The sequence below is a fragment of the Rattus rattus genome, chromosome 2, assembly GCF_011064425.1.
Source record: "Rattus rattus isolate New Zealand chromosome 2, Rrattus_CSIRO_v1, whole genome shotgun sequence".
NCBI classification, from domain to species: Eukaryota; Metazoa; Chordata; class Mammalia; order Rodentia; family Muridae; genus Rattus; species Rattus rattus.
This window is the reverse complement of record NC_046155.1, coordinates 18,554,662-18,578,972: the sequence shown is the minus strand read 5'-3', so window position 1 is coordinate 18,578,972 and position 24,311 is coordinate 18,554,662. Positions and strand designations below refer to the sequence as shown.

The 24,311-nt window shown below is 39.8% G+C and overlaps 1 pseudogene; it reads right to left on the bottom strand.

The window, feature by feature from the left end:
- Window positions 1-2,999: 2,999 nt before the first annotated feature.
- Window positions 3,000-24,311, bottom strand: part of LOC116892239 — a 106,113-nt pseudogene continuing 84,801 nt past the window's right edge.

Below are 24,311 nucleotides of genomic sequence, written 5' to 3'. Positions count from 1 at the left end.
TAATGGAGGTTGTTTCAGGTGAGTACACTGACTTGGGTTTGCAGGTATCAGATGATTCTATTTTAGTCCTTGAGGTTCTCTGTAATTATGGTTATTCAGGTGAATGTAGACTAAACAATGATTAAGCCTTTGCCAGATGGAGGGTGTGAGCAACACAACAGGTGAATCCTCCTGGCTGCCTTCGAATGAAGATGTAGAACTCTCAACTCGTCATGCCCCATATCTCCTTAGACGCTGCCATACAGCGTCCTGCCTTGATGATAATGGACTGAACCTCTGAATCTATAAGCCAGCCCCAATTAAATGTTTTTCTTATAAGAGTTGCCTTGGTCATAAGTGTCTGTTCACCGCAGTAAAACCCTAAGACAGAAGCGGATACCAGGGACTGGGGTATTGCTATGATAACATCTGACCAGGCTTTTGTTTGAAAGAATGTGGATTTTGGGACTTTGGCTTTAGAAAGCAGTGGGATGCTTTCGGTGAAGATTAATGGGCTATCCTAGTAGGAATATGGAAGACAGTGTTACTGAGGGTGATTTGAACTGTGTAGCCTACAGGCCCAAGAGGTTTCAGTGGAGAAGAATGTTAGTATGTGGCCTAGAGGTTGTTTTTGTGATAATTTGGTGAAGAACATGCTGATTTTTGCCATTGTCTGAGGAGTCTGCCTGAGGCTCAGGAGAAGGTTTCAATTAATTGCATTGATAAAGGAAGTCTCAAAATAGCCTGGCACAATTTCTGTTGTGTGGTTACTAAAGTGAACTCTTATGAAGAGTGTTTTAATGAAAAGGAACAAGTTGAGAAAGGAAAATATAAAATATATGGTGATAAAGGGGCACTAGGAAGTGAAATGGAGCTGAGTCCTATGTTTAAGGACATAAACAGATTAAGGGAATGCTGACTTTGGAGCAAGAGCCCATCAGGCTAACCTTAGGTCCAAGCATGGTGGTACACATCTTGAAGCCCAGGTGACAGAGGCAAGCAGATCTTTGAGTTTAAGGCCAGCCTGATATAGAGCAAGTTCCAAATAGAGAAAAGCTTAAGTCCAGGCCCAGTGGTGCACATCTTTAATCCCAACATTCAGGAGACAGAGCCATGCATATCTCTGAGTTCAAGGTCAATCTACAGAGCAAGTTCCAGGACAGCCAAGCCTAGGTAATGAAGGAGTTGGAAAACAAAGCTGGTAATACTGTAACAGGTAAGGTAGCAGCAGAACTCTATAGCTTTGGTCACATGGCTCTGGCTTTAGAGTCGAGAATAAAAGGGACTTTTGGGATAATTCATGCTGGTTAGCTGGAGCTAAGATATTAGCAGTGATTAAGAAGAAACTGGCATCACTGAGGTGAAATCTTCTGGGAAGTGTTTTCTGAAAGCACAAAGAAGCTGTGTTCCAGAGAGAGCCAAGGTTGTACCTGCTGCAGTTGGAATTGGTGATGTGTAAGAATCACCCAGATAGTACTAGTTTTGAAGAGGTCATGTGAATCAGCTGAGGCTTGGCATTGTGAGAGTTGGATAGGCCGGTGGTGAAGGTGCAGTCTCAGTTGCAGTTGATGGCCTAGGACTGAAGGGGTCATGCAAAGAAGTAGAGGTTTGGCACCATGAAGAGAGGCTATTGGTAAAAGTGCACCCTAGTTGTAGCAGAAGACCCCAGTATATTGGAGATGCTAGTATGGTGGGATGACCACCAAGAACAGCAGCAGCAGTGGAATGGAAACAACCAGAGCCTAGAGTACTACAGAGAGCAGAGCTGGAGAAGTAACCCAAGCCCATTGGAGGAGCCCAGAAGATCATGCATGGATCCTGGACATTGGAACTAGAAGCTGTGTGAAGTTGAAGTTGCCTTGGCTATCCCAACATGTTAAAGATGTCAGAGCCATAGGATACCTGCCTAAGAAAGCTACTAATAGGAAGCCCAAAAGAATGAAATTTGTTGCTGCTGAATGCAAATTTTCCAACAGCAGTTAACAAGGATGAAAGAAATTGGAGATCTGAAGAGTACTTTGACATCAGACATGGAGACATGGAGTTTACTCAGCTGCTTTTCTGTATTGCTTTGGTCCAGTATTTTTGACTTTACATGGGATTACAGTTAGGAGACTGCATGAATCTCAGGAGAGATTTTGAACTTTGGACTTTTAACATTGTTGAGACTGCTATAGACTATGAGGACTTTTGAAGTTAGATTAAATGTATTTTGCAGTATGCTATGGCCCCCATAGTGAAATGTGGTGGTTTGAATATTCTTGGCCCAGGGAGTGGCTTTATTAGGAGGTGTAGCCTTGTTAGAGTAGGTATACCCTTTCTATTTTTGTCATTATGGGTGTGAGCTTTAAGAACCCCTTCCTAGCTGCCTGGAAGCCAGTCTTCTCTTGGCTGCCTTTGGACGAAGATGTAGAACTCTCAGCTCCTCCAGCTCCACATTGGCCTGGATGCTGCCATGCTTCCTCCTTGATGATAATAGACTCAATCTCTGAACCTGTAAACCAGCCCCAACTAAATGTTGTTCTTATAAGAGTTGCCTTTGTCTTGGTGTCTATTCAGAGCAATAAAATCCTAACTATGACAGTGAGTGTGTGTTTGTTTGTGTGTGTAGTGAGGGAGAAAGTGAAGAGAGAGGGACCAAAGAGATCACTTGGGAACCAAGAGGACCAAGAGATCAAGACAGCATGTAGCCAAAATGGCTGAATTATATAGGAGTCAGGGAAGGAAAGACTAAGAAAGGGAAGGCTTGAAAGGTTCAGGGTAGCATGTGTGGAGTGAGGGAGGTATATCTGCTAGGATGACTCTCTAAGTGCTAAGTGGTACTTGCCATTCTGAGAACCAGACAGCAGCATCTGCTTTTTTTGGGGGGGGGATTCAAATTTATTTGTAAAAAACAACACAGGACACTGGTCATCTGCAAATAGTGTGTAGGTAAGTGTGATCCAGCACTTCATCTGTGTTCAGATTGGCAGGAGTCTTTTCTATGGGGCCTTCACAGGGGCCTGGGCAACTTCAAGAGCCTAAGCTGGAACTGAAACCTTGGCTTTAGCTGGAACTGCGGCCTCTGCCTTGGTTTGAACCTTGGGCTTTGGTTGGCAGAGCCTGCGACCCTTTGCCATGTAGCTTTGAATCCTCTTCTCAAGCTTGGGATGAACAATGAAATCCAGAAGGCTGAGTTTGCTGCTGGGGCCCTTTGGCATCATGGGCTTGATGGACTTAGGTTTGACAAGGGCCTTGATAACCTCTGCATGTGCACTCACTGCCTTTGCATTGTTGACCTGCATCTTCTTCAGGACTTTCTTGTACTTCTTGGCAGAGGGCATGTTCCTCAGGAACTTGGGGTCAACTCTCTTAAGAGATGCGTATGTTTGTGGCCGGAGTTTCTTGATGTCATTTCTGTGCCATTTGTAGCACTGGTTGTGTGTGTTGTGGTCCTTGGATGTGGCTATGCCTTCATTGTAACCCTCAGCTCCCACAGAGACTTTTATATGTTAAATAGGCACCTGGGAGAACTCCACGGGAATAATAGCATATTTTCTTCCCATTGTGACACAAGTGGAAAAGACTCATCAGGAAAGCACACTCACAGTCAATTTCTTGTCACCTCCCACATGTGTCTAAGTGATCTTTTCTTCCTCTACCCATGAGACACATTTAATGGAGGTGATGTTTTCTATAACACTCCAGAGACTGAACTAATTCATATAAAATAAAATATCCCAACATATTCTTCAGATAGTTAAAATTTAGTAATTTAATGCCTAGGTGGTTCCGCGTCCTTCACTTTGGGCTTGTTTCTCTAGTTCCTCCAGAACGAACCCCATGTGCCTTGGGAGTCCGCGGTTTTCTCCAGTACATCTGGAGAGCTCAGTATTTCTTCAAGTCACAATTTGTTTTAATCTCTTGCTCCCTACTGAGGAAGGCCCTGGATCTTCCTCCCACATCTTTACCCCATACATGGTCTTATTGACTCAAAAATGCCACCAAGAGCAGTTGCCTGTGGCAGAGTTCACCAAAGGTGCTTTTTCCTTTGTTGCATTTGGCAGTGCTTCAAGGGAGCTTCCTGTCCACACTCTCCCCAGGCGTCACCTCCTGCTGCTTCCTCTGACATGTCTCCTCTGGGAAAATCTCCCATCCCCCTAACTGCTAGAAGCACCCTGAACGTTTCTAAATGCACACAGTGTGAATTTAGAATACTGTGTGTTCAAAACCTCAACAGCCTTCTCTTGACCATGCAAGCCTCTTTGGCCACCATCACATGTCCCCATTTCCAGCCCATGGCTAGTTCTTTTCTGTAGTAACCTGCCTACTTCTCACCTTAGCCTGTCCATGCCGCATCACACTCAGCTGCCCTTTGACTGTGTCCTTGAATATGCTCCATTGGATCAGCCCTGGGCCCTTTTGACTCTCACCACCACTGATAGGTTCTCATTTCTTTTTTTAGTGTAACCAGAAAATCCTTTAATGAAGTCTGTTCCTTCTGGCCTTCTCCCTCCTGTGTAGTCATTGTCACACTATTCTTCTTCTGTCTAGCAACCACTGACATTATATATACACACAAATATGCATCCTCCTATATTAGGTAGGAAAGGTTGTCTAGAGGAACAGACACAATAAGGTACGTACAGGCATGTGAGTGTGTCTATTTTAAAGGGGGATCTAGTAGACTGGCTTACATAATATAGATTGGATAGTCTAATAGTGGACATCTGAATGCTGGAGAGATTGAGTCTGGATACTCCAGCAGCCCTAACCCAGTACCGAGGACCTGAAGAACATCCTGAAGAGTAGTGAGCTTTTGGTCCACAATGAAGTCTGAAGAAACTGAAGTCTGATTTCACTATTTTGTAGCAGCAGCAGCAGCAGCAGCAGGAGCAGCAGCAGCAGCAACAACAGGGACAGCATGCTAATCCCCAGAAAGCACAGGCAAGCTTTGACATCAGGCCTTTTCCTGTCTGGGCCACCTGTGGCAGGGTACCCTGTACTCTGAAGAATTATCTTCTTCCTCAGTTCATCCTGTCTGAAAACTCCCAGGTAGACTTTTTTTTTGTTGTGATTTTGTTTTTTGTTTTTTAAAGATGATTCTATCTCTGGTCAAGTTTGATATCAAGATTAACCATCACAAATCCTTTCATGGAAAAAGCAATTCTTTCAACAGACCTGCTCATTCTCATTCAATGTTTATTACTAACATGCTCACACTTCGATCATTTCATTTTGTGCATTGCATGTACTACATGCTTTTTGTATTTTATTACATTCCTCAAATTATCTTTATTACTTTTCCACCTTGAATAGTTTGATAGCTAAAATTTTATTTCTACACTTTGAATGTTCATTCTTAATTTTGTACCTGTTTGGATGGTTTAATGAACATTTATATTCTTAATTCCCTTTTCAATGGTCTTTAAGTTCTTTAACGCCAATTGACTTTTCCCCTCACATGTTATTATTGTCTGACTTTATTTCCTTTGTGTCTGCATCCTGATATCAGTTATCTTTACTTAGGAATGATGGAAAGTACTGAGGATACACTGTGGCTTTCTTCTAGATTGCCAGACAGTGGACACACTAAAGCCTTTTACCTGACTGGGGCTGGTGGGAAAAGGGAGGACTATGTTTGAAACTTTCATTCTAAGATGGACCAGAGCCCAATAAGGACCTTGTATTGGAAAACAGGCAGCATCACATCATCTAAAGACCCACTTCTCATGTTCATACTCTCTGTGGCCAGGCCCAAAGCATCGTAAGCATCCTAGAAAGAGAGAACGTGGCATTTGAACTAACTTCTTCCTGCTGGAGCCTATATTCCTAATGTAGGTAGTTGCTTCTCAGCCCAAGAACATCTTTTAACCAATGCCAAGAGAGTGAACTCTGCTCTCTACAAACTCGGTACTACCCCAATGTTTGTTTCAACTTAGCACATTATTCGTGAGCCTCTCACTGTTGTTTTCTCTTTTAGGCTTCATCTTCCTTCTTGCTGAACTGTATCATTTAGTGATTATTTCTAAAATGTATGTGTGGCATCTTCAGGTATCATTAATTTTTCTTCCTGGGGAAGAGATGAATTGTCTTCATATAGGAAACTCCAAACCATTTTCCTGAGAACTCTGTCTAGATACTGTCTGTTTTCTGCATGGTAGACTGTAAAAGTCTGCTTGATCTTTATTTATTTCTGTGCATATACTGTTTTTGCTCTCCTTGTGAGACTTTGATATCCCCCTTTTGGTTTTACATCACTTTATAATAATATTGTTTCTAAAATTCTGTCAATGATACCTTTTATGTTGAGATTTATATGTAACGATTAAAGTTAATGAGTATAAAATTGTCATCATGATGTAGTGAGAATAGTGCAACCTGACTCTCTCTAATTCTACTCAGGGGTACTGCTGAACCTCTGTGTTTTCCAGTAGCCCAGCTGTGGGGCTATGGCTCATACTTTGGAAATGATAAGCATCCTTCTTCAGCATTCCCATTCAGTGGAAGAGTGTTGGAATTTTCTTCTATGGGGTGTATGATTCAACCTGATCTGCAGGAGAAATGTATGTGTCCCTCTGTCTGATTTTGTCCAAGTTCTCGTCTCTAGTTTTGGTTGCCGTTTAATAAAAACAGCATTCATATTGTATTAGGGTTCACCCATGCAATCTTATTTTACTTGAATTGCTTCTTTAGAGACCTTGTCTCCAAAGACATTTTGTATTCTGAGGTTCTTGGGGTTTCCGTTTCAACATATGCATTTTAATGTGGGGAAGGGAATTCAGTTCAGCCTGCAATGAGAAGAGTATCTACTGAAGGACTGAGATTATTTTAAAGAGATACTTGCTAATTTATCATTTATCAATACTATAGTTTTATTGTATGAATTAATAAATTTCTCTGACATGTTCTTATACACTGATTCATTTCGATAGTTTTTATCTACCATCTGGTCTTTCCTTCTTTCCCATTGCCTCCCCTCCTGCTTCCTTACTGGTTCTTCTCTTACTTCAGACAAACTTTACATTTCTACACATGAGGGGAAAGAGGAAATGATAACTTTGAAGAGGGAAAGACTTTTTAAAATAACATTTTGTTCATACAATATATTTTGATCACATTTCTCTCCTCTCTCAACTCCTCCCAGATTATTCTTACCTCCTTACCCATACAACTTTGTTATTTGTTTTAAACACACACACACACACACACACACACACACACACACACACACACACACACAAATGAAAATCAAAACAAATAAACAAAACCAATAAGGTTTTTGCTAAAATCTTACTCCCCCACAAAAGCTAGCAGAAAATAAAACAAAAAGGCCCCACCCCACCCCCAAAATATGGAGTTACTTTTGTTTTGGTCAACTACAGCTGGGTATAAACTATGCTCTAGACTGTAGTTGATTTACTCAGTATCCACTATAGAAAAATGACTTTCCCTTTGTGTTGATAGCCAGCCAATGGGTATCAATTGCAAATCATTTTTTGATTGAGGGTGGAACCTGTGTCATTTTTCTGAAACCTTATGTGGCTTCAATCTGTACAGGTCTTGTGTGTGTTTTCTCTGTGAGTTTAAATGTGCATCAATCCCACTGTGTGTGTAAGGCACTATGTCCTTTGAGTTACTCATAATCTCCGACTCTTACGGTTTTCCACTTCCTCTTCTGCATAGACCCCTGAACCTTGAGGGAAGGTTTTATGAAGGCATCCCATTTAGGACTTCATGCTCCAAACATTCTCACTCTACCTATTATCTAGTTGTAGGTCTCCATGAACAATTCCTGCCTACTATAAGAAGCTTCTTAGAAGGGTTGAATAAGACACTGATTTATGAGTTTAGCATTATATCATTAGGAGTCATTTTGTTGCTATGTTTCTTTAGCACAATAATAGTATTGACTTTTCTTATAGACCCATGACCTATCTAGCCTCAGGTACTTGACCACATTAGCAGTGTCAGGTATGTGTTCCATCTCACAGGATGGGCCTTAGGAAGGAACAAACAAACAAACAAACAAACAAACAACACACACACACAAAAACAAACAAAACCCAACCCAAAACAAAACAGAAACAAAAACTCAAAGCAGTGATTGGTTGCTGGGAATTGAACTCAGGACCTCTGGAAAAGCAGTCGGTGCTCTTAACCACTGAGCCATCTCTCCAGCCCCCTCTCATAACATTTGTCTATACACTATATATTGTAGACAGGTTGTTGCTGAAGGTAACAGAGTTTGTAAGTAGATGGTATTGATGATTATCTTTCTTCTCTGGTCCCATGAAGAGAATCTTCCAGTACCATGGACACTAGCCAGAAGATTCTAGTTGGGGGATCAACTCAAAATTGTGTGTGTGTGTGTGTGTGTGTTGTGTGTGTGTGTGTGTGTGTGTGTGTTCAGTGACATATGTAAGTATTGTATTCAGCAGCAGAACCTTACTATCATGCTGTGGGGAATAACTTATAGACTTAGCAATAGCCTATCATGTTTGATGGGTTCCATGGGATCCTATTGGCCAATAACTCAAAAAAAATGAATCCATTCCTGGTATTTGAGGTTTTACTTGGTGGCATAAAATGCCTATTTTGGGTGTCACCTCCATTTAGAGTGATATATTTATCACTCAAAAACTAACATCTCTGTATACTCTATATTAAAAAACTCAATATTTTTCTTTTGGGGTTAGGGTTACATCATTCAGGATGAGTTCTTCCTAGATCCATTCATTTACCTTCAATTTCTGTCTGTCTGTCTTTCTTTCTTTCTTTCTTTCTTTCTTTCTTTCTTTCTTTCTTTCTTTCTTCCTTCCTTCCTTCCTTCCTTCCTTCCACCTCCTCCTCCTCTTCCTCCTCCTCCTCCTCCTCCTCTTCCTCCTCTCCCTCCTCCTCCTCCTCCTTTTTTCAAGATAGGATGTCTCTGTGTAACAGCCTTGGCTGCCCTAGAACTTGCTTTGTAGACCAGCTGGTCTAGAATATCTTGAAATCCACCTGCCTTTGCCTCCTGAGTTCTGGAATTAAAAGCATTGGGTTGGAGAGGCTGTTAAGAGCTAGGTTCACAAGCAAAAATATAATTTAATTTTTCTTAACAGTGGAGTATTACATTATGTAGATATGTCATATTTTCCCAATTCATACACTTAGAATGGACTTCTAGGCTATTTCCAAATTCTGAATATTATGACTAGAGTAGCAGTGAATATGGATGAACAAGTGTCTCTGTAGTAGATATTGAGTCCTTGTGCATATGTGTAAGAGTGCTATAGCTACATCTTGAGAGAGCTTTATTCCCAGCTTCTTGAGGAACAACCACACTATTTCCATATTTATTGCACCAGCGTTCACTTCCACCAGCAACAAATAAGTGTTCCCCTTTCCCCACAACCTCCCACCATAGGCTGTCATTTGCTTTACTGATCTTTGCTACTCTGTCTAAGGCACTATGAAATCAAATAGCTTTAGTTTGCAGTTCTGGAAATTCTACAGCAGCCACTAGGTCTCATGCTCTATAAGCATCTGTGTTCTACCTGCCTCAAGCATTTCGGCAGTTTCACTTTCTTTTGTGCACATGCTCCTGTGTGTTGCATGTTTTAACTCCTCTATAGATACACCATCATGTATTTATTTTATTATTTTCATATCATCTCAGAAGGGAAGGGAGGCAAATAAGTGTGAACTATCTGAAATTTCAAAGGGAAGAATAATTAATGATCAATATTATTGGTAAAGAAATTTCAAACAATGAAAATGTTCACATCAGCTTATAAAGTCCATCGTGTTTATGGTGTCCAATTTTAGTGATAGTTTTATGTTTTATTATTTTCATACATTATGAAGTTGCTGAAACTATTCTTTTGGGTAAAGAATTTCTGACACCTAGGAAGTCTGTATAGTTATGTTCATGAATTTACAATACTTTTTAAAGATTCTAATCAAATATCTATGATTCTGATCAAATAATATCTTGATCAAATATTATAGAAATTTTCATATAATAGAGAATTTTGAACTATTGAAGAATTAGGAATGTACTTTGTGTCTGGGAATCTACTACAGACAGCTTTAATATGTCACAAATTCTGCTACTGGCCACTAGAGGACACTGGTTTCAATGACTTAAAAAAAGATTACTAAAAATTGTGTACACATCATTTGTTGTCTGTAGAACATCATATCTGATCATATCACATGTAAAATGTGACTTTATTGTATTGATCTTGAGAAAGAGGTCTTGTTTACTATGGATTTTCTGCTAAAATTGAAATGCAAAGTTATTTGTCTATAAGAGAGTGTATGAGAAGAATCAAGGAGTGCTGGAGACAGTCTTACTCAAGGGAAAGAGAGAGGATCGAAGAGTAAGGACATAGAAGTAGATAAAAACCAAGTTGATAAATGGAAGAGAAGGAAATAAACAAAATGTGAAATGTGAGAATGAGACAGGAAAGATCCATGTGATATTAAGGCAAAGGGCTGTGATGTGGAATTCCCCCACTCCCGCCCCTGAGTTTCTCAGATCTGTGTAGTGTATCAGGTTGGATGGCAGTTACCCATGTCAGCCAGCTTTCTATCTGTAAAATATGACTGACTTAGAAGAGAAAAGATTGGTCAGAGCTCAGGTCAGGAGGTTTTAGTGCTGAATTTTGCTTTGGGGCACTGTTGGGTCTGCCAGATAGATAGCAGTAATGGAGAATATATGGGGAAGTTGTTACCTCATTGCCAGGAGGTGTGTGTGTGTGTGTGTGTGTGTGTGTGTGTGTGAGAGAGAGAGAGAGAGAGAGAGAGAGATAAAGAGAGAGAATCCCTTCCAAGTGTCTCCAAATATCTGAGAACATTCTGTTAAACTTTGTATCTTAACAGTCCACTCTCTCTCAATCGCATCAGTCCAGGCTGTATGGCTTTAACATTTGCACTTTAGGGAAACACAACATCCAAACTGCTGCATCTCATGAAGATATGGCCCATAGGACTTCATTATAGGTAGGGTCTTTTTTTTTTGATTGTTGTTTAACTTTATTATAAAAGTGTGTGTGTGTGTGTGTGTGTGTGTGTGAGAGAGAGAGAGAGAGAGAGAGAGAGAGAGAGAGAGAGAGAGAGATAAAGAGAGAGAATCCCTTCCAAGTGTCTCCAAATATCTGAGAACATTCTGCTGAACTGTTTCTTAACAGTCTACTCTCTCTCAATTACATCAGTCCAGGCTGTATGGCTTTAACATTTGCACTTTAGGGAAACACAACATCCAAACTGCTGCATCTCATGAAGATATGGCCCATAGGACTTCATTATAGGTAAGGTCCTTTTTTTTTTTGATTGTTGTTTTAACTTTATTATAAAATGTGTGTGTGTGTGTGTGTGTGTGTGTGTGTGTGTGTGTGTACGCACATGTGTGCGGTGTATATAAGATTTGCCAAGATGTACATGCAGAAGTCATAGAACAACTTTGGTGAGTCAATTTTCACCTTCTACCTTTCACGGAGTTCTGGAGATTGAACTCAAGTTGTTAAGCTTGATGCCTTCACCTGCTGAGCCTTGTTGTAAGTCATAGGTGTAAATTTTTTTTAAAAAATATTGTCTTTCTTGTGAAATCCAATGTAATAATTATTTATATTTATGGGATACAAGGTCATGGAAAGTGTCACATCTGTATCCCTGTGTACATATTCTTTCTTGGTGTTTAGCATCTTTAAACATCTGTCTTCTTATTCTTCATAAAATATAGAATAGGATGTAAACTTGCTAAGTATGTCAAAGTATTATCACTCTGAATTAGCAGCTGGACCATAGGTGCAATGCCATGTGTCCTCATAAGAGCCAGACGATAAGAAAGCCACACACAAGGGCAAGCTATGTGAAGACAGAACAGATATATGGTTCCAATCATGTATAACCAGCCACCAGGCCTAGGAAAAGGCAAGGAATAAAGAATGCTAGATGGGAGGAAGCCCCTTCAACACCTTGATTCGAGACTTCCAACCCCAGAACTATGAGAGAACAGATTTTGGTCCTTTGAAGCTTTCTGAAAGTATCATATAACAACTCTAGGAAAGTAATTTGTGTATCAGGCCCATCCACAGGGACTGCTAAAACACACATGGTTAAAGACGTGGTCTGTCCTATACTTGAGTCAGGTTGATTCCAGGTGTTGCTGTCACCCTGGGGATGGTACTTTGAGAAGAGCTTCTGCCCCGTACCTCACGTACGTATCCTAGATAAACTTCAAGCAAGAGAAGCTAGGAGAGTTTGTTGGCTTTGAAAGCAATTGGTGGCATCTACAAAAAACTTGCTGATGTTAGCCAGCATTCTGCATGGCCATGACCTGTATGCTGTCAGGAGAATGTCACATCTGAGTTGGAAACAAGAACTTGAAGGCATTTATTTCTCTGCGTATGTAAAACTACCCAGCCTTCCTTTTCTAACCATGCTTAATTAGAGTGTTCAGGATCCATGGGCTCTTGCTTTCGTCATACTTGTCACAATTTGTTTAAAGAGTCTCCCAGGTAACTTGAGTGAATGTGAGGGACTCTGGGATATGCAGCATGATTAGAGGGGAGCATGGGCACACATGGATTATCAGAATTTCCATATTAATTTCCTTTACAGATCCATAAAAGGATACAATGAAGAAGAATTAGATCAGAGATATTCTTTTCTTTTTTAGGATATTATCCACCTTTAATAAAGCTCCAAACTATAATGATTGAGTCATGCAGAAGAGATTCCAATCAAATCTGTGATGTCAAATGAGTGGATTAAAACTAAAACCACATTCAGAGATTTTCAAGGATTGCTATTACTTTTTAAATTTGTTTTTTTTGGTGAAAATTATTTTCATATAACTGGTTGGGAAAAAGTCAATTTATTCGACTATAATTAATTAAGAAATTTTAAAATTTCATTGAGCAAGGTTTTTCCTAATTGACTAATATAGTTAGAAAAACTTTGCTAGATGAAATTAAATAAAGCTAGCTGAAGGGTTGGAGAGATGGCTCAGTGGTTAAGAGCACTGATTGCCCTCTTCTGGTGTGTCTGAAGACAGCTACAGTGTACTTATAACAAACAAACAAACAAACAAATCTTTAAGATAGATAAGAACTGTGGACATATTCTATCAATAATGAATTTGAAAAGTTGTGTTCTGATGTGAGATGTGGGTGATTGGCTGGCTGCTTCCTCCTCTTTTCTCCTTCTTTCCTCTTCTGCTTCCACTTTTCTTTTTGCTTAAGTGGCAAGATGATGATTGGACCTACCAACTAAAATTTTCACCAATCGGTTTTTTAATGTCAATGTCTGTCTAATGTAGCTTGAGATTCACCTTTGTATGATGGAGACAAATCGGCAGAGAGCTGATAATGAAAGAAAATTACAACAAACAAAGCAAACCAAAACCAAAACTGAATCTTAAATTTGTTGCTTTTGAAATCAAGAACTAGAAAAGTCAGTTTGGGGAAGTCATGGTTCTGTGAACTGGCCCTCCTCCTGTGTAAGGTGTCCAAGAAGCAGGTCAGTGGGACAAGGAGAAGGTAAGCCATCTTGATGGGCTGTGTTCTGAGATTTGGAGGGATCTTCTGAGACATGTGGGTCTGGGTGGCGGGAGAGGACTAAACCTCTTAGGCAGGTATCTTGTGAGCTGCTGACTGAGGGCTCTTCGCCTTGGACTTGGGCTGGTTACTGTCAGAGAAGAAAGTAGGGACGAGTATTAGCAACTCTGAAATCTACTATAATTCAGAGACGTCTTTGTTTTAACAGTAGGCTCAAACAAAGAGTTTGGATCAACATAAATTTGGGATTATAATAATGTACAGAACCCAATTGCTCTTAAACCACAGTAAGAAAAAACCGGTGCTATAATATACAGATAACATTTCTGGGAAACATTTGCTGTCGCACTGCATTTATACTTACTCTCAAGTAACTCCAGTAAAACTAATAGTTTTGAAAACCCAGAGATTCATATCATTTCCATTAAAACCTAATTTCAACAAAATACACAATGTTAAAATGTAGCTTCATTTCAAACCAGGCTCCTGCCTAATTAAAAAAATAGTATTACACCAATAAAGTATCTCTTTAGGTCGTCTAGCAGTGAACTGTCCTGCTATTCACAGCTACCAAACAATTGCAATGTCTTAGAAGAGCACAAACGTGTACTCACTTTATTTCTCTTGCTGCTGTGCTTCCATTTCCCTTGGGCTCTTTGACATCTCTGAATCAGTGTCCCACTACCATTGCACATGCGTCATCCTGTGTCCCCCACACCCCTGCAACCACTATCCTGTTTTTCATTTGTTGTTCTGTCACATTCCTAATTGTCACTAAGATTCTTTTCGTTTTTGTTCTTCTCATCCCTTAAACATAGGTGCTCTTCTGGCTTGCATCCGAATCTTTGCCCAACTTGCCAATCACTCTTTCTCTTCCCGAGAAAGCGTACTTATTGTCAATGCTCATGTCATCTTCATGTTTCTTGGTCCCTTCCAGTAGGAAAGATGAGTACAGAGCTTTCTGCTCAGCATGAGAGAGCCCTTGTGCCTGCGTTTGTGTTTGCTTTACTAGGTCCCTTTGTTCTTATATGAGCCCTGTGTTATAGATAATCTAGAACATTCCTTTTCTCTTTCCTCTCTTTTCCCTCTCACCTCTCTCTTCCCCTCCCCTTCTCTTTCTGTCTCTCTTTCCCTCTCCCTCTCTTCCCCTCTTCTCCCTTTTCCCCTCCCACCTTTTTATCCCCCTCCCCAGTCATACTCCTATACCCACACACATTCTCTCTCTCTCTCTCTCTCTCTCTCTCTCTCTCTCTCTCTCTCTCTCTCCCCACACACACACACACACACACACACACACACAGACATAACACCCTGTACACCTTTTCTTACACCTTTCACATTTCCCAATTGTCTTCTCCACTCCTCCTTCCTAATTCTAGTTCATAATGTTTAATCCTTTCACGATTTAGAAGATGTCCTGCCAACCCCTGTGACCAGATTCCCACATCTTCTATCCAGATTACAAATGTCCTTATTTGGTTCTTTTTCTAATAAACTTGACCCTCCAAGAGTTAATGTTTTGAATAGTATTTACACACTTCTGAAATACTCCCACTCTTCACAAACTGCTGATCTCGGAGGGCAATGTGCTCTGCTTATCTCATTTAATCCTCTTAAGACCTTAGTCCAGTGTCTTTCATGTAATTCATAGGTAACTCATTGGTGGGATCTGGAATTATTTTATGTGATGTGTAAGAGTGTTATAAAAGTGTCGATGATGAGTAGTGGAGTTAGGAGAAGCACAATAGCCAGAGATTAATCAATCATTCAAAGGCAAGTTAGATCAGAAAAGTAGTTGGTGATGTTCTACTGCACATAGGATGATGAGAGTGAATACCTTTGCCTGAATATTTCAAAGGACTTTTGAACGCTCTCATCACAAAAACTTGATAAGTGTATTACATGATATACTACTAATCACTTGATTTGATGGCTACATTACATATTCAAGTGCTAAAATACCACATTGTACCTCATAAATAGGTAGAATTACTACTCGTCAATTCAAAACAACATGCAAAGAAATCCACAACGATCAAAATATTACAGTGCTGTGTTAAGTCATACTGGAACATTAGGACACAAGAGCAGCAGCAACGACTGTAACAACTGTAGCAACTGTAACAACAACAACAACAACAATAACAACAACAACATCCTAAACTAATTAAGCTAGTTTTAGAGCTACATTTGATCAGATTGCAAATAACTAAAAGTTCCATTCACAGGTCAGCTTCTCATTCTGGCCAGCAGAGGGCAATGGTACCTAAGTAAACAGTGGTGCCTTTCCCTGCCATCTTCATCAATGGTCTTCATTTCAATGGGGGATGAACTGAAGATAAAGGACTTTTGCCAAGGAATTAGGGTGCAATATGCAAACTTTACATAAGTCAGCTGCTGGAGCGACTAGCAGTAAGCCATTTTACATGCAACGTTTCTTTTAATGACTCTTTTCCAGATTTGATTTGAAACATAGCCAAAGTTTAGGTCTTACTATTAAGGAAGCCATATAGCAAGGAGCACTCTGCACTTCTCCAAAGCAGCTGCCAACATCTGGCTGACTTTCCATTCGGTGACACCTTTCTTTCTATTAATATTAGCTGTCTCAGAGAGAAAGAGCCATTACTTGCTAGATAAGGAAGAAAGAAAGCAGACTCAAGATATATTTGATATATATTCACTTGTTCATTTATGTATTTTCTCATTTATTTAATTATCTTACAAGATTTACCATCTATTAAGTAAGTATTGCGGTGACAGAAATAGGCACAGTGACTAGCATAAATCCCAATAGTCATCTTTCAAGAGTAACTATAAAACAGGAAATGATGATACAGATACTTAACTTCATGTGCAGAGGTATAGGTAAACATTCTGGGAACTCATCCAAATAGCAAACAACAGGTCTTCATATATTTATTGTTGAATATTTTTGTAGAAGGAAATGAGAAAAATGGAAGCTTTAACTGGGGACAGAGGAAGGCAGTCAATACAGAGGAAAAGGGGGGAGGAGGAAAAATAGCACTAAAGATGTCTGAAAAAGTCACAGGAATTATGTTATTATTTAGTGAGATAAAATTACATGTAATAATATAGCTCTATATGTATACATATATGTAAGTACACATATATAATTTAAATGCCTGTGCAACCTCCAAGAACCATAGACTATGTAACAAAAACCCCTAGCATGAGACATCCTTTTTGGTTATCAGTTAGGGGAATCCCAGAGACTCCCCAGACAATATAGGCTATTGCTATTGCCCTTGGTTGCCTCCCAGAGGTGGAAGGCAAGTTGCTGAAGACACCATGCACTTCAGACACAGAACCTAGAGGGTCGAGTTGGATCTGACATGAACACCTCCTCCCTGAGGACTAGCCTTAATAGTACCAAAGTGCTATGCAAACTGCTAAAGGAGAGGAGCAACCAATAGTCCTACCCTGCTGTGATGCATATGGATCACAACAAGGAACAGCAAGTCAAGATATTCTCGAGGATGCAATAGTGGCACTCACTTAGACTTTAGGGGTAACCAACAGTTCTGTAATTGGGCTTAAGGCCCACTACATGGGAGGGAAATCTTATCTGCTATTGGAAATCTAGCCAAGTACCTGGGACTAATGAGGTCATGTATCTTAGACAGAACCGACTACCACCACTTTCCTGAACCAGTATAATTCCTAACTTCATTAATGCTCATACCCACAGGTAAGGGGAGCTCTCATCTCTCATCAAAGAAACTTGTCTTTACAGCAGATGGTGACCATTACAGATAGCCATAACCAGTCTAGATACAGAGAACAACTGAACACCAGGTGTCCAGCCTCAGTTGATGACATCTACAACACAATTCTAGAGCTAAAGGAACATCATGGAAGAGAGAGTGGAAAGATTCTAAGAGTTAGAGGATTAGAAATATGTTGTGACAATATGTATACTTCTGTCAATGATGGGGAAGCTTCATCCATGAAATCTCATCAATATGGCCCCCCCAAATGAGACCTGAAAATGCACAAAACCATCATACATGTGAACATAGAATGGTGAAATCTTATGGGCCCCATTCTTAGACAAAAAGTTATGGGCAACTAAGAAATCTGAAAATGGGAGAAATAATCTTTCTCCAGGTATGCTCATCCTAATTGGATACGTAATACCAAGTGGTCAGCCCTGAAATCATATCCATACAAGTAACACTAAAAGACCAAGAAGGCTGTATGTAAACATTTAGCACATACACATATATGTGACAATAGTAAATGAAAAAAAGAGGTCATGGATTTGAGATGAAGCAAGAGAAGGTTGGGAGGAAGAAAGGAAAGAGGCAAATGATCTAATTACACTTTAATTTCAAGAAATATTTTAGACTCCTCTAGGAATCTAGCATTTGGTTTCTCCCTACAGTATAAGCTCAACTAATGCTTCTCTTTTAACCTTCATACATTTCAGTCTCTAATTCATGTGGTACACACAACGAGAATGGTAATTGCTCATCTTCTGAGAATCAGAACAGAAAATCTAGCCCCTAGGGAAACTGTCCAGGTATACAGTCTGTAAACCATGTCCTGGGAAGCTTCTTAAATAGTTTTCTTCAGTGTAATCAGATTCACCTTTAATTGTGTTGGATTACTTTGTAACCATTCCAATTTCCTTCCTGGAAACCTCCAGAGTCTGGCTCTGGAGGGGTGGGGAGAGGAGGAACCAGAACTTACATATATGTGCCAAGTGAATCTTAGCTCATGCTGAAGAGCACAGAAAGTCTTCTCCTTGTTCCTGTTAGCTGAGATGTACCTCCGATCCAGACATGATCTCTGAGTCCTTTTCCTCATGTGCTCACTTGCGAGTCCACAGTACAACAGACTAACATCTGATACAGAAAAAATGCTTATTGACTGAATTAAATTATAAATTCATATAGATTATAATATAGACCTATTTTCTACCAGAAAGTCCAGTGTGATGCAGGTTTCTGATGGCAAGAAACAAAACTGCCCATTGTTTAAAGACAAGTTAGACAGCGGAAAGTTCTCAGAGATATGGGCCTCTCTTATGTACTTATATTAGATATGAAATATATTAAAACTAGGTTCTCAAAGCCAAGATCTCATTGCATCATAAATAATAATTAGGCATAAGCATGACCCTGGACTGACTCAGGTCTAGAGATGGCAACTGTCAAATGGCAAGTGTCATTCAAGCTTGATCTCTCCTTGGGCTACCACGACTATGGATCATCTCTCAGGACAGGGGTGCCTGATGTGATGAAGTCAAGGTAAGGCTCGACAGTGATGTGACTTGCTATGTGTGGGCATTTGAATTCAGGTTTGGATCTGGAGCTTAAATGCTCCACTTGGACGCTAAGGTTCAATTTAATGGAGTCCAACTTTTTATGATGGAAGAGGCCTGAGTTTTGTGACTCATGTACTCAGGTCTACTATAGGAGCTGATTGAGCATCTGGGTCTGTGAATGCCTTTGCTCAGCTTTATAGATGTAATTAGGGAGTCTTTATATAGTTATGGGGAAAATACTTTTGCTGAGAGCACACTTACTCCTCACTGAGGTAACTAGAAATAGGGTAAAAGGCTGGTATCTCTGCCTTCATTTTTCCACGTCTTCTTTCCATTCAAAATCAGCCTCTTGTTTAGCTCTGAGTAAGAATGTTAATCTCCTGTGTGTGTGGCATGAAATTGGCACATACTGTGACATGTGTGTGGAAGTCAGGTGACAATCTTGGATGCTGTCCTCACCTTACATCTTTTTTATTGTTTTTATTTTTGAGATTATAATACAATGATATTATTTACCCCTCCCCCTGTAAACCTTCCCAAATATCCCTCCTTGTTCTTCTTTTCAACTTTATGGACTCTTTTTATTAGTTGTTTTCATATGCATGTAACTATATATATATACACACATATATATATATATGTTCTTAAATATAATCTGCTAAGTATGTATTATGTTATTCATATGCATTTTTTCAGGACTGGGCATTTGGTATTGGATAACCAAATGATGTGCTCTTTTCTGGAAAAGATTATTTCTCTCACTCTTCAGATTTCTTAGCTGCCCATAGTTCTTTGTATAGTATGAGGCCTTCCGAACTTTCCCTTATCTACTTTGGCATGCTCCTGTTGTCCTTGTTCAGCTCATGCTTAGACAATCATGTTGGTGAGACTTTGTGGGTGTGGCTTCTGACATTATAGGAGACACAATCTGACAGCAGTATTCCTGACCCTCTGGCTCTCACAATCATTCAATTTCCTCTTCTGCAATATTCCTTGAACCTTACATGTGAGGGTGTTTTGTAAGTGCATCCATAAGGACTAGGCTTCACAACTCTGTATTCTTTTTGGTCGTGGTTTTCTGTAGTTCACTTTTCATCTTGAGATAGGGTCTTCATTGTTCCTTGGTTATGTGGATATGGGGGATTCTAACTCAGGCTTTTCTGCTTGTATGGCATGTGCATTTATTCATTGGGCAATCTTTCTAGCCTTGCATATCTATCTATAAACAGGTGATACTTATTTCGTATTTCTTTTTAAGGCTAAAGACAAAGGTAAGAATCATTACTCTAAACATAGTCACCATGCTTAGGTGCCCTAGGTAAAAGTATTCCTCAAATGTGGACAAGTATTTTTGATAGTGAGGCTGCACTGTGAAGTAGGAGTGATCATATTATGGGGACTAGATTATTCCTGCAAGAAACAAGGACCTCTTTGAATCACCTTTAAGATGTGACCATGATCAACTAGACCATGCCTTGACTATAACTGCTTATTGATATATAGCACCGTCCCTTCTCCAGTTCGTTCTCTGCCTAAACTTAAAGCTCATGTCAGCAGGAAGTTGGGTAACTGGAATTCCTTATCTGGTCTTCTTCCTACCACGGCACGTTCAGTTAAGTCTTCTTTCTTTGCTTTTCACTATTATTTCTGTGTTTGGTTGGCAAATTGGGAGTGGTGGTCTACCATTGCCCTGTTGGGGACAAGCCCAAGACTTTGTCCTAAAAGTCCATCAATGGTACCATTGCTGGGTACTGTAGCTCACACATATAATTCCAGCACTTGGGAGAGCTGAAGCAGGAGGGTGTAAATTTGAGGCCAGGTTGAGCTGCACAGTGAATGTTAGGGCAGCACTGACTACAGAGTGAGACCTTATCTCTAAAACAGAAAAATCAAACCAACCAAACCAACCAAACCAACCAACCAACCAACCAACTCACAAACCAACCCATTTCACCCACAAACGAACCTACCAACTAACCAAAACAAAAGCATTCCTAGCTGTTTTAAAAACATGACTGCCATATTCACATCAATGTGAAGTCCTTGAGTAGAAAAGAGTGAAAACATAAATGGTCCCATTTTTTCTCTCAATGTAAATAAAGAGTCCCTTTAAAAACAAAATGAATTAAAGAGAAAAACTGTTTCCGTGACATTAGGACGGGGATAGAGGGAGGGTAGGAGTGATATAGAGTTGAAACATCCTGCTTGGAGATTGTCTCCAAGTTGTATCCAAAGCAGGTACTGGACAAGGGGTCGAGTGCAAGCCTTGTCTTTAGAGGAGATCTTGGGAAACACTATGTAGAGTAGGCAGGGATTTCTCCCCTTAAAGATGGATGGGGTGGGCTTCTGTATGTTATCCAGAAGACAAAGAATTTGGAGTTCTCCATCTGCTCTCCTGTTTCCTTGGTTAAGGATGACCCCTGAAACATTTGTGCCTGGTACTTTCAGCTTGTGTCTGCCATCCTTTGCATAGCCAAAGGATGTGATCTAGTGAGGAATACTACATAAGCCCGGGGAGCAAATGAGAACCAGACTTCCTGATGTGGTGAGGGCCTGACTTTGAAAGGACACATCTATAAGTGACTGTTAGTTTCATGTGTCATAGACAGGGTGTGCTTAAGTGATACGAGTTTTTAAATAGAGAATTTAAAAAAAAAACTGAAGTGCCCTCCTGTCTGTGGGCTCCTTTATATTAGTGGAAAAGCTGAGTGAAATGGAAGATGAATTCCCATCATCTGCGACTCCGTCTGCTTTGTAGACTTAACAGTCTGTGAGCCTCTGAGTACCCTTGCTTTCCTCCCCCACATGCTCACCTGCAGATTTGTAGACTAAGCAGTACCCAGCTTCATGCAAATAAACTCCTTGTAATACACAATCCTGTCTGTGGATCGCATGCATGCTTGAATTAATTTTTCTGGCTAGGGATGAAGTAGTTGCTACTCTTTTAGAAAGAAGGCAAGATGTGTCTTTAAAAATTTTTTCATTTTCATTCTGAGACAGACTGGTATTCTGACAAGTTTTCTGAAAGTTGTAAAACATTTTATTTAAACATTTAAAAATGATGACCAGTAATATAAATACAGATAACTCCGTATTTTCAAATCCAAGCAGCACCATTGACAACAGTCTTCCTTCAGAAGCCTGTTCCTCTGCAGAAAGGAAGTAGGTAAATGTGTGGGTATGTGCTTAGTTTTATGATCTTTTTAGCATCTTGACTATATTAGCTCCATTTTAAAATCTGTGCATATGTGTGGGAGTGTGATGTACATCACTATAGTGTACATACATATGTGTGAGAGCAGAGGACATTAGTTGTCCTACTCTATCACTGCCTGTTTAATTTCCTCAACCAGGGTCTCTCTTCTAACCTGGGGCTAGATTGATGCCAATAAGCCCCATATACCCTCTGTCTCTTCTCCTCAAATGACATTGCCAGGCCTAGATTTTTTTCTTTTAAAATTTGAGTTTAGGAGTTGAAACCCAGGCCCTCACACCTGGGCAGCAAGCACTCTTACCTACAGATAGATCCATCTTCTGAGCACATATGTTACAATTTTTATTCTTTCAAGATGAATTCCAGTGGCATTAAGCCAAATATGTAACAGAAAGCATTTCTTTGACAAAATTTTATCTGATGTATTTGAGATTCTTGTTTCTGTAAGCCAGTCTAAAACAGAAGGTTCACAGTGGCCTCAGTTAACTGATCAGGAGACAAAGTTGGGAAGATAATATTCACCCTCTGCTTCCTATGTTTCATTCTTTACATCCTGCCATTATTGGAAGAGAGAAGCTTGCTGTTCGTGTTAACTAAGTCTGGGACACAGGTGGCAGAGATTCTCACCTTAGAGCAACCATACTCTAGGGAATCTGAAGGTGACAGGAGGAAAGGTGGAAGCAAGAACATGAACACAGCTAAGATTCTCAGTCTTTGACTTCTCTACCAGTGTTATTTCTCTCCTTCCTCAGTAAAAAATCAACTTTTCCAACATGGCTGACTGTGACTGTGGATAGATATTAAGACGTATATCTTCAGTTTTACTCAAAGGATTGAGTTTGGTTTCTGATATGTAGACTCAAGAATTTATGTAACATATTTATCTGCTTCTCAAATTGAGGAACTGATTTCATGACTTACTATGGGGCCACCCAACTTTGGCTACATAAAGAGTTGACCAAAAACCCAATCAGCTGGGCACACTTGTGAGGAATTTTTGATCAGATCATTTGAAGTTGAAAGACCAAACCTAAATCTGGGCTTAGGGCAGCCTATATATAGGGGCATGAAAAACAAAGCATTTGCTTTTTCTCTGTTTATCTTCATTCTCTCTATCAAGTTCATATATCTTGCTGCTAAGGCATTTTTTAATGATAAAAGCCTACCTCTTTGGGATCCCCACATATATTGAAGATCAACTGAGATGTCTAGCCTTGTGGACTATTGGATTCTTAGACATAGTCTAATAATCTATCATGAAACAATCATTTGGACTAGCTAGACTTGTAAGTGATTCTAATAAATTCTACACACACACACACACACACACACACACACACACACACACAAACACACACAAACTGTGTTTGTTTGTTTGTTTCATTCTATCAGCTCTGTTCTTTAGGGAGCCCAGACATGTAGGGACTCACAATTTTAAATATAATATAGATAAGATTTTCTATCCTCATTGGACTCTTCTTGTGACTGAAAGCCCAGGGCCAGGCCAAGGGTGTACACTGAAGTTCCTATGCTTTGTCTTGTGACTAGTCAGCTGGATTGTTTGTCCTCATGCAAGTAGATAGACACAGAGATAAACATCCCCTTTTAAGTTGATTTTAAGATGACCTTCCTTCTCAACCAGTGTCATAGAAGGAAAAAAAAACCTCTCTTTTTCCACAGTCTTAAAAGCCTTGCAATTAAATGTCCCTCCTTTCTACTTCCTGTGAGTCTCTCTATCCACCCTCCTCACTTCCTTCTTCTACTCTCTAATATATCCTGAAACACTCTTGGATTAAATGTGAGTGTTAGAGCTGAGCCACACCACAACTAGAGACAGGTTTGTCAAGTATACGATCCCATGTTCACAATGTGATGAAGTATCTAGAAAGACACCATTAAAGACTTGCGGTAGACAATGGGTTTCTATGCACACACATTTGGCTTTATTTTTTTTTTCATTTTCAGGGATTTTAATATCATTAGTATTATTAGTATCATCTAATATCATTAATGTGGTCAGTGTGTTGTTCCTCTCACTTGCCATAGATGGAATCTTATATAACAGAAGCACTGTGAGGCCAGATACTTAAGTATAAATTCACAGAAGCAGTAGTCTGACAAAAATTGTACCTTATTTCAAGCAAATTGTAAGTGGAAGCTTTGAAAGAGCTTTGAAAGGGCAACTTCTTAACACACACTCCTTTTCTCCTTCGATCTCTTTATCACCCCCAAGATTTTCAGTCAATACTCTCTTCCTTCCATGTATTTAAGGATGCCATGTGTAAACCCATGTGTATCTCCATTC